This window comes from Nycticebus coucang, chromosome 9 (genome assembly GCF_027406575.1).
Source record: "Nycticebus coucang isolate mNycCou1 chromosome 9, mNycCou1.pri, whole genome shotgun sequence".
NCBI lineage: Eukaryota > Metazoa > Chordata > Mammalia > Primates > Lorisidae > Nycticebus > Nycticebus coucang.
The window spans coordinates 69501706-69514064 of NC_069788.1; the positions used below are offsets into that span (position 1 = coordinate 69501706).

General features: G+C 36.2%; 1 pseudogene; it reads left to right on the forward strand.

The window, feature by feature from the left end:
• The window catches only part of LOC128594742 (uncharacterized), a 223602-nt pseudogene that overhangs the window by 10727 nt on the left and 200516 nt on the right, over positions 1–12359 (forward strand).

Sequence of the window (12359 nt, forward strand, 5' to 3'; positions counted from 1 at the left end):
TTATTGACAGCTTAGTTTCTTCATCTATGTCACATTCCTGATTTTTTTTTTTGCTGTCATAATTTTTGCTGAAAATTAGACATCTGAGATAATATATTTGTAGCAAATATGATTCTAAATTTTTTCCTTTAAAGTTGTTATTGTTGATGTTTTGGGGTGTGGTGGTGTTGTATGTTTTCATTTGTTTTAACAATTTGTTTAGACTTAATTTATTGAGTGTGTCTTCCCTAGGATGTATGGCCACTGATGTCTCTGCTTAGTTAAAAAATAAATAAATAAAGCTGAAGTTTTAGATTTTCTATTGGCTTCTCTGTTTCTGCATAGCTTAGTGGTCTACCCATGATTGCCCTTGAACACCTTTAGCAGTAAGACTTCACCCTATGCTGATGGAACTGTGTGAGGGTTTGGGAGAACACTTAAAATCCACATAATTTTCAGATGTTTACAGAGTTTGCTTTCTGCCAGATCCTCCTGGCTCTTTTCTGCAGATCTTCATAACATTTGAGCACACTCTCTACCTGGGACCACATAATATGTGAGCACACTCTCTACCTGGGGCTGTGTAGATAGCTTAGACCCTCCTGAGTCCTCCCTGCACACATGCACACCCTCCCCATTAGCCCGGGATTTGTGGAGTACCCAGAGCCTTTCTTTGGCTCTTTTATCCTAGGTTCTCCCTGCCAAATTTTTTATTAGTCCGATAGTCTATTACTCAGTCCAAGTGGGACCACAATCCAGGGTAGTAGAGCCATGGGCTTTCATCAGTTGTTTCCTGCTGAATTTGTTACTTCCACTCATAGCAATTGGGTATGGGTTTTCTGCCCTCAGCATTAAATTAAGTCTTCTCCCTCTACCAGTGAAATTGTTGGTTTTACAGCCAGACATTCCCTGGAAGCACTACTACACTGTCCAGCTGGAACAAGGTGAGGGAGAAAACTGCAGACATTGGCACAACCTCAGCCAAGAATATCAAAGACTGCTACAGTTTTTAATTTTAGCAGTTTTCTGTGATAAATGTTTTTCTCTATTTGTTTTTTTCCCCTCTGGCCATTTTCCAGAGTATCTAAATTACTGTTTTGGATCTTTTTTCTTTTTCTTTCAATTCTAGAATTATTTTTTGGATTTCATAATCTTTTCATTCTACTATTTCCATATCCTACATCACAACTTTTGAAAGATTATTTTGGGGTTTTACATTTTGTTTTTATAGCTTATTTTTTCACTCTTATATAGTTTAAATATGTGTCTCCACTATCTTCTGGGCTGCATAGCTTTTGAAGAGAAGTCAGCTGTAACTCTTATGTTTATTCCTCTGTGTGATATGCTTCTTTTCTCTATCTTCCTTCAAGGTTTTTTCTTTTCTTTTCTTTTTTTTTTAAGTAGTTTGTATATGATATATCTAGATGTGTTTTATCTTAGTGGTGTTCTCTGCATTCCATTCAATCTGTGCTTTGGTGTCTGTCTTGAATTGGAGAGAATTCTTTGCCACTATCCCTCCAATGGTTTTTCTACTCTCTGCTCTCTTCTCTTTCTGTAAAACCAACCAGTATGTCAGACTTGTTGAAAGTATGTCCCACTACTCTTGGATCCTCTGTTCTAATTATTTTTTACTCTTTTACAAAAATCTTTGTGGTTCAATTTGGGTATATTCTATTGGTTATCATTTGAATCAAACTGATACTATCCTTAGTTATGTCAAGAATACTAATGAGGTTGTTGATGGCATTCTGAATACCATTTTGTTTATTTCTAGCATTTACATTTGATTCTTTCTTATAGTTTCCATCTTTTTGCTGAAATTCATCTGTTTATGTATATCTCCCACCTTTTATGTTAAAGCCTTTAACACCTTAATTATATTATTTTAATTCTCTATCTGCCAGTTTCAACTTCTAGGTAATATCTGATTCTGTTGCTCTTGATTGTTTTGTCTATTTGACAGGAGACTCTCTTCCCTTTAGGTCCTTTATTTGTCATCTGACCCTATTGGAAATCTGGGCATTTCAAGTAGAATAGTAGAGACTGGGGCAAATATTATTTATGCCCAGAAATGTCATGTCTTTTATTTTGTTAGTATTCCAATGTGTGTGGAGGGCTTCACTTTGCCTAGTCAGGACTTGAACTGAGTGCTATTTTTTTTGTTTTAAAGTTTATCATCAGTGTGTCACAGCCTTAAAACTCCTCTAATCTTAACTTGTGCTTAGACTGCTGGCTGTTTATTGCAGAAGTTTACTCAAAGTTTGTTCAGGTCTTAGGTTTAAATCTTACTTTTGCAGCTTAATTTCAGGAGTGTCTCTCTCAGGGTTCTTCCTTCACTCCAGTACATTAATATCACCTGCTAATCAATGCTTGGTTTCATGATGGTAAAGTGGGTATTCTCCTTAGGATTAAGAAGGAGCTGTGTCTCTGAGTCTCAAGAAGAGGGCCATCTCAGTGACCCTGTCCCTCTTTCCTAATTATAATACATCTAATAATTTGGGCCAAGATACTTTCTTGTACCTAGTACAGGTACAAGAAACCTTTATAGGGTATTTTTATCTTCTCTTCTCCTGCTTATAATAACTCTTAACCTGTGGCTGAGTGCAACAGGGTTTGCTGCCCTTCTACCAAAAATTAAGGCTTTTTTTCCCCTCAGAGGAGACAGACGTGAAATATTCAGGTAGGGCCTTGTGCTTTTCTGCAGCATCTTCTATTCCACACCACAAAACCTGTGTCATAGGGAAGCATCTTTTGGATAGATTTTTTCAATAGCACTCTACTGACATGTTTTTGTTAGGACACTAGCATATCCATTTTTCGATGTTTAGCACTATTCCTGGCTTCTAACTACCAGATCACTCCAGCTATGACAGTCAAAAATATCTATAGAATCTCCACATGTTCCATGGGAGGCAGCATTTCCTCCTTGTCTTTCTTCTGAGCATCCCAGAGGTCCAGGGAGAAGAGCTTGTGACTGGGTGTGAATTCCTCTTATGTTTGAAGATCCCACAAGTACTATACTCTCACCTAGGCCACATAATATGTGACCACACTCTCTACCTAAGGATTGCAAGAATTTGTAGTACACACACATTTTAACAGGGGCATGCATAATGATGGTCTCTGGAAACTCTTCATTGTCTTAATACTACCTATTAATGTTACCTGTCCACTTTAAGATCATTTCATTCCACATTGAATATTTAACAAACACCTATTTTCCAGACTTTGTCTAGATTCCAAGGAAGCAGCAGTAACTGAAACAACCACTGCCCTTAAAGAGTTTACATTTTGGTTTGTGGTCTGCCCTGGGTGGGGACTGTTGTCCTGGGAATATTGCCTGGAAAGCTCTCCACTACCACTCACCTCTAGCCAGTTGCTTCCAACCACAAATTCTGACCCTATGTTACTGAAGTTTTTAATTTTCCAACAGGAGGCAGAAACTGGATTTGTATTTTATTCTGCAGTTTTAAATATTGGCCCAACATTTTTTTCAAATCACCATGGAGGTCATACAGAATGTGTTTGCAGACAGAATCTGGCTTGCGACCTCTGTCTAACAACATCTTTGCCCTTGCTGGTCTGCTTGAGAAGAGAAATGCAATGGAATGACAGCTGTAGCCATGCTAATTTTCTTCTCTGAAAGCAATGAACCGGTGGTCAGAGATTTGGCAATTCCAAGGCTTGATTCACAACATAAGGTCAACAATTTCCATGAAAGTCATTTTATTTAAAACAAACAAACATTAAAGTAAATCAGTGGTGCTTATTAACCTGGACTCAACAGAACATGGCCAACAGGTTACTTGCAAGCAGGTTATGTTGCAGGCATTAATATGCTTCCAAAATGGATATTAGCTTTTAAAATATGATATCTATTGTAGCCCGCTTGCATTTCAGCAAACATTCTACACTGTGGTCCAAACTTGTAGCCATAGTGAAAATGTTGTAAGGTAAGAAATAAGTGTTAATTTATTAAGTTCAGTGTTCCCAATAAAGCTTATAGTAAATTTTTTTTTGGTAAATTTATAGTGCTTATGACTTTTTGTGGGGGGGACAGAGTCTCACTCTGACACCTTGGGTAGAGTGCCATGCTGTTATAGCTTACAGCTACCTCAAACTCTTGGGCTCAAGTGATTCTATTGCCTCAGCTTACCGAGTAGATAGGGCTACAGTTGCCCACCATGATACCCAGCTATTTTTATTTTTTAAATTTAATTTTATTATTATTATTATTTTTAGACAGAGTATCATTATGTCACCCTTTGTAGAGTGCCATGGCATCACAGCTGACAGCAATCTCAAACTCTTGGGCTTAAGCAAATCTCTTGCCTCAGCCTCCCAAGTAGTTGGGACTACAGGTACCCACCACAATGCCCGGCTATCTTTTGCTGTAGTTGTCATTGTTATTTAGCAGGCCTGGGCCCCAGGTTCAAATACACCAGCCCCAGTATATGTGGCTGCACCCTAAACACTGAGCTATGGGTGCCGAGCCCAGCTATTTTTAGAGATGGGAGTCTCACTCTTGTTCAGGCTGGTATTGAACTCGTGAGCTCAAACAATCCACCCACCTTGGCCTCCCAGAGTGCTAAGATTACAGGTGTGAACCACCATGCCCGGCCTAGTGTTTATAATTTATCTTTTTCCCCCCCAAAGTACTTGAGACTTTCTTGACAATGAAGGTCTTATAAATAGTTTAGCAAATACGTCAGTTTTCTGATGGGCTCATATTTCGCTAGTTATTAGCCTTTGTTAAAGGTATATGGTAGTTGCTTATTAATCACTAACTTATTGAAATTATTATTTACTGATAAATTGTGCTCACCATCATATGAACTTGTCAGGCTGATTTTCATCCCCATTCTTTGCTCCTATGTTTCTTCTGCTTACCTTTTCCAAGAATCCTAATCCATTCACTCCTCAAATTTCACACTGCTGCCCATGCTTTCACTCATGGGGGCCTCTGTATCCTTTGCACTGATTCAGCTCCTCTGGCCTCTGGAACCCAGCCTCTTGTCGCCATCCACACAACTTGCCAGAGCTCTTAACAGCTAAAGGGCTGTTTTTGATATTTTAACAATTCTTTCTTATTTTTTAAATTTTAAACTCTTAGGAACTGCACTTGGGATGTGCTTTCATGTATCAATATTTCAATCAGAGCCAACATGCTTCCCAAATCTGTTGATGCTATAAAGCAATGTCATCTCTTCACTGATTTTCCTCTGTCTCAAGGTGGGTGATTTATTCTTCATTGCCCATGATCTGCTGGTTGCCCCTTAGTTATGAGGAATCTGACTAGCACCCCCAAATTCCTGCTCATATAAAGTTCACAAACTCAGATTCTTAATTGCAAATAATTCCTGATCTAAACTTTTAGAGATTCCCAAGCAGGGAGTCACCCTAGGCTACTCCCTTTGTTTATGAGTTAGTGGAAAGTACAGTTTTATGCCTCCTCTGATGATAACTGCTTTTTAAATAATTCACTATTCATTTTGATCAAGCCACTTTCCAGATTCAACTGCATATTTTGTATGAGGAAATATTAATCTCATTTCACAATTGTACTGGGTCTTATTGTACTGAATATTTGAATATTTGTATATTTGAATATTGTCCTGCATCTGAATATTTGTGCAGAAAGGTATTTAAAAGGAAGTCTTCTGTGAAGGAAGTGAAATGATCTGACTTATTTGAGAGTTTCCTGAGCATTCTATTATTGATATTCATAGAGGGAACCTATGCTTTTTGGCTGGCACACTTTGGATAATATGACTGAAAAACTGAAAAATAAACTTATGATGATAATAACATGAGCAACCTTACAATAGGCAAACATTTTAAGAGACAAATAATAACTATTAGATTTCAAAAAATTCAATAAAATAAAAGAAAACAAATTTATAATCCACATATGTTCCCAGAAATATGAATTACTTTTTAGTCACTATACCATGGAAGAAAGAAACTTGTCAAACTTCAATATCTGCTATTTTTTAAATTTTTTTTCATTTTGATGTTGATTTTTCTCTTTTCAATAATTATACATGTATTTTTCTTACTTTATAAAGTAATTCAACATAATTTTTGAATCTTTTATGTTACTCTTACATAAGAAGAATTTTACAATTAGTGCCAGGAAGACTAAGATCTTTCTTTTTTTTCAACATTGATTGCTATTTAGAAGCTCACATGTACATTATACAGTGACTTTTTAAAAAACAATAATTGATAGTTCTTGATAAAAAAATGTTACATGGATTACTCATACATGATATGCTTTGTTTTACTGCCGAATACTGATAACCGTTTCAAAAGGGTAAATGTCACATCTGAAAGACTCTTTGGTTAATGTTTATGATAATTTAATAAACACTGGGGCCATCGTTCATTTTTAAAATTTTGAATTTACCGTAATTATCTGGCCCTGGATGGGATCCTAGTGTAGTATTTCTAGTGATACAGTGATACAGATTTGTGTCAATTGAAAGAATATCAAATAGAATAGTTCACAGATTTAACTGGATAATTTATTGCATGACTCTTAAGGAATTTTAAGAATGTGAAAAACACATCATTTCTTTTCATTAAAATTTTTATATTTCATATCTTTGCTGGATGAGGCTTCTAGGGTATAATTTATGTGGCTCCTAAGTACACCTCTTTATTATTGACTTTATCAGATATTATCTATTTATGACAATTGCAAAACCTTTATAATTTTTTAAAGGATAAATATGGTATAGCTACTTAAGGCAAGTTGTCATTGTAACTTCAATGCCATCTGAATTTGTCATCTTTGGGGCATAACATAGGAAATATAAGCTATCTAAATCAACTCTGAATTTTTGTTAGAGGTTGCCTTTCTAAAACATGTTTTGAATATTTACTAACCCTCAGTTTATTAGGAGTCTGGCTAAACAAACGAGGAACAATAGAAGTAAGACACCAAATTATATCTTGTTGATTTTATACTTAGATTTTCCAGGACCATTAAGTAGTATCATAGCTCTCCCACCCCAAATTGCTTAATAGTATATCTCATGATTGGGTCAATTTGCTCTGGTTTTCAAATATTATTTTTCTTTTTTAGAGGAACGTGATTTAAAGCTGCGCATTGCCAAAGGCAAGGAGCTGAGAGGTAAGGTGGATGTAACAGAAGCCCCTTCTTTGATTTCTTTTCTTGTAAAAGCGCCTTTTAAGCTTTATTTTTTTATCATGTTATCCATGTATGGGAAGTATAGAAGTGAGGAGACATTTAGCCTCCTTTGTAGCATTCAGGAGCAAAGCGGATGATTAACGAGGGTAGCAAGGCAACACTGTAGCAAAAGGGAGTCTATAGACCTGAAACAAAAGTGCCTTCAGAATTCTCAGGGATTCCCATGATCTATGGTAGGACCTCATGGTGCCCGTCCACTGTTTCTATTTTTGATTAGATTTATAAACACAGCACTACATATTTTCATGTGGCTTATTGCCCACGGGCAGAATGAGACTGGCTGCTCCGCAACTGTGAGGCTTGTGAGTTTTGGGCAAGGGCTAGAGTGAAATAAGTAGTGTAATTGTTTGTGTGGAGTGACCGTGGGACCTCCTCTGTTCTGAATTACACACGGCTCAACCCTTTGACCTGACCAGGCTCAACAATGGCTGGCAGAGCTCCTAACGCCGCGCTGAAAGGGTCATCGCTGAACAAACTGGAACGTTTCTGTTAGGCAAGATGTGGGCCAACGACGATATTCAACTATATTGATAACTAGTGATACAGATTTGTGTCTGCCTCGACTTCATTTAACCTATCTGCATATCAAGTTATTATTTCAATAGGAAGTGCTAATTCAGGGCATTTTTGGACTCCTTCGATGAATACTTTTAAAATATATTTTTAGTTTACTAAATTTTGAGTCATTTTAGAAATTATTTTGCCCGATTATTTAAATGTTATATTATGATATTTTTAAACACATAAGGTTGGGGAACTATGATAAGCCATGATTAAAATCCTTTCATCTCAGTAAGTTCAACTTAGATCTTTCAAAATAGATGGTAACTCACTGATATAATTCCTCAAAGAGATCAAAGGTAAGGGAAATGCAAAGAATGGGAAATGGTTGGAAAGAATCACAGGTGCTGACAATTTTTGCCATTGTGAATTCATTCAGTGATTCACACAGTGAATAATGTTGGTTACATGTATTTATATCTATCTGGGCATGACTTTCGAGTCATATACTTGGATTTTTATTTTGGCATCAGAGCACTAAATTTTCAAAGGGAATATATGTAGAGAGCTCTGGCACTTGACATTATTTCAAAACTAGTCCTGTTTCTGAAACAGGTCTAAAAAAATTTTTTTTTTGTTTACCTTCTTTCATTGCCAATTCTACAAAGTAAAGGTCTCCATAGGTATTTTATACTTACAGAAATTTGGAAATGATTTAGCATTTAAACTTTCCTCTTTCTCATCTGAGGCAACTCAGGCTGAATATTAATTCAGTTCTTAGTTACATGATATTTAAAAATTTCGTTAAAGAGTACACAACGTATGGTGTTTTGAATTGTATTTTTTTATTCCAGGGATCTTGAAACATAAAAATAAGGAGGCTTCTATTAGATCAGTTACAAAAATAACCCCCACTAAAATACCCTATAAGCCCCCCTAACGAGGCTACATTCAGCCTTACCCAGGCTTACTCTCATTGGCAGTAAAGAGTTTGCTCTCCACGTAATCTAACATGGAATGCTCAGAGCAGACAGGTGCACATTGCAAGCTGTTTCACTTTGGCTGTTATCCCTCAAATCGATGAAGTAAAAGACTGGGAGGACCAAACAGGTTCCAGCTCAAGCTGCATAAGTGAAAGTCTTAACAGGGACACACCAGCTGGCTAGGAGAACTCACTGCAGTGAATACTAAATATTACCTTTGCGCCACTTGCCAAGGAAAAGGCCTTCAATAACACCCTTTCCCTTTTATTACCGAGAAGATGTTCCTGCAAAATTGTAGTTTGCTTTATGGTAAAGGTGGCCGAAGTGGATGAGAACAGAAGCCAACATACCTGTTCCTGTAATGTTGCCATCACTACACTCCTCCAAGCGATTCAGGCATGATTAGCTTCCTGGAGTTGGACCAGATTGACAGTATTTCTATCCATGTCTTTTTTTTGGCTGATCCGAGCAAAGCCCCAGAGCAGCGAAACAACAACAAAAAAGCTCACCATCACCCCCACCTCCCAAACAAGATAAATCTGCTGAGCTAGTCTGCTGATGAAAACAGTTGTTCACATTAGGAACACCTGATTACATCTCATGGCAGAGACATGCCACGCCAGTATGTGTAGGAATCTAAGGTATGCGTTTCCAAAAAGGGACTCCAACTCTGTCATTCTAAAGTTGCTTCCCCTGGGACTTCCCAGTGTGCACTGTGTCTCCAAGAAGGAACTTTAACTTGAGCTTTCAGGCAGCTGACTTGGTCTGACTGTGTGGTCTGGCCCTGCTGATAAGGGTAGAAAGACAACTTGAGCCAGCCTTGTTTACAGCCGGACAGAAGAAAACACTGAGACACAAATGAGGGCTGACGGTTTCATGAAGCACAGTTGGTTGATCCCAGATGCAATGTGACTGCCCTGAACTGAGCGATGATCCGTACAGTATGCAGAATTCACTTTCTTGCTGGTCGGTGCCCACCAGCCTTGGAGGAGCGCTCCCCACGCCCCTCAGCCATAGCTTTGACCGCAGCCAGAACTGGACAAGAGCACTGGGGAACCCGATTCCTTCTGACAACAATCACATTCTTTAAAAAACTTCAGAGGTTTTGGTTGTCACTGGTTATAAATGACTTTGTTGTTCTTGTTCCTTACTCTATTATGGATTTCCTTCTAAGTTGAGAGTGCTGGCATCAAAAGATATTTGTTGCTTTTTAATGAAAAGGAAAATATTATCGGAAACACTGTCAGTTCCTAAAAATTACAGTGTTATTATTTTTCTGCTTAAATCACCAAGTATTGTTTTCTTTCATGCTATAGAATATATTTAACACGATATCCTTACCAAAATAAAGAAGAGCTATTAAATTATTATTTAAACACACATGCAAAAGAAAAAAAAAAGCTAGCGAGATGATAGAGTTATAGACATGAATTAAGAGCACAGATCTCTTGTTATTTGTTCTTACCACTACAATAAAAAATATAAATCTTTAAAGAATGTGTTATTAGAAGCTGTTCACTTTGATTTGGAGAGTTACTTTGCACTACAACAACTGAATAGAAACATGAAGGGGCAAAGCTGTGGTAGATGTAGTTAAGATTTCTAAATACTGTATTTATCTTCAAAAACTGAACACATTATCAGCCACTAAGTTTTGTTTCTTTAATTTTTGGCGTACAATATAGACATGTTATAAGCTGATGTGAACTTATTAAAATGATAACATTTTTGTGAATGGATTAACTGGTCACGAATGCGTTGATGTAAAGTATGAGTGAAGGATTATTTTGCATGAGCTACAGAGATAAAACCTCATCAGGAAAGAGAGGCTCTGAATTGAGAAGGGAGTGAAGGAAAATGCAATTTGCCCGACTTAGAGGTGCCCATGTGTAAAGGAGAGAAAACAGTGAGGAAATTGGCAAAGGAGAGAAGTCGGAAATCACTCCTAATTTCCTCTTGAACATATGTTAATAGTAAACAGGTCACAAAATACAAACCATCGCTTGGTGATCCTCTTACAGTGTTCCTCCCTGGCGTGTACAATCAGATACTGCCTCTTTTTTCTTTTTAATACATGAACTTGTGAAAATATCTTTCAGACCTTTATAATGTTAGAGAGAAAGTACATAATTTCATTTGAAGTCCTTCGTAAGGAAATGAGGTCTATTAATAGGCCACATCCATCTATTTAAAAGCACGTTTAACTTGATCTGAAAGGAGTGAAGTGCCAAAATTACTGAACCATGTCAAGAAAACTAGTGTCTGCCGTTACCTGAGATGAAGGTTGTGAAAAAAAAAATCACACTTCAACCCTTTTTAAATAAAATATAGGAACAATTTAGTATCGTTGTGAACTATTGTTTTTAAAAGTTTAACTAGTTTCAATGAATTATAGTCTAATCTTATATTGAAATTGAGAGGATATATATAAATTAATACATTTATTTTCTATTGTCACGTATAAGCATAGCATGTATTTTAATGTGTTTATAGCATACATTTTAAGCAACTTCTGGAATTTGAATCAAATTGTGAGACGATCTCCTAGATGTTATTTATATCTCTTAAATAGAGCAATTATGCAGAAAATCAAGGACTGGAATTTCAGGATGCCTTAACTGAAGGAAAAAAAACATGTTTTAAAAATTATTGGATTTTTATCTAAATAAGATTTGTTATATATTTTCTTTAAAAGATTTTGAAATACTAGCTGAAGCTTTTTTTAGGGTTGGTTATAATTTTTACCATGTAAATCTCTTCTCCCCACCTTTTGAGAAAAGATCAAAAATCTCGAGTGAAATTTTCCCCTCAATTTTGTTTATCATGTATAAATTAACTTCTTAATCTATTTTACTCTAAATATTTATTTTGTGTTTCAAAGAGATTTTCAGAAAACTAGGCCCTGCATTTTGTTGGCTACATGGCATGTTTGGGCTTATTTGTTAATAAATTTTCAATCTCACTTTATGATATTATGCTATTTATGCAAGTTAGAATATTATGATTTAATTGCTTTATGATGTTATAAGAATAATGAAAGAATTTTTTGAAAGAAGTCAGGCTTATTGTAAACATTTTAGCTAAAAATGGAAATGCTGCAACAAAAAAGCAATGACATTAAAAGCAATGACAGGGTTTTAAAGTGGACAAGACACTTTTGTTATCCTGAATTCAGCCATCAGAGGCTTCATTAAATGAATCGTCAAATATGGCACTACCTTTTACATACAACTGTGGCTTGCTGATTTCTTTGGGTTTTATCTCTCTTGCTCTTTTTGCTTATTGATCACTAAAGTTTCACAATTCAATCCGAGTTTGAGCATTTCTACCTTTGATTTTTTAAAAATTTAATCTGACAGTGACCAGGTATTCATTTGAAACTGGAAAGAGTCTGAGAACTCTAATAGTATTTCTGGCTATTCATTTTCATTTTTGACCATTTATTATACATTCTAATATTAATGGGTTTTTCAGTCATGTAATGAATTCTGGTTCCCAGTGATGTAGCATATTATGAGGTCTTTGTAAGTTCCTGAGAGTACTTCACATTATTTTGTCTATTCCTGAAATGTAAGGAGATTGGAGTCTACACATTTCTGATTAGATTTAAATTAAAAAGATTCATTTTCACATACTGGAAGAAAGAAGTTTAAAACAAATGTGTACACAAGTAAGAGCAG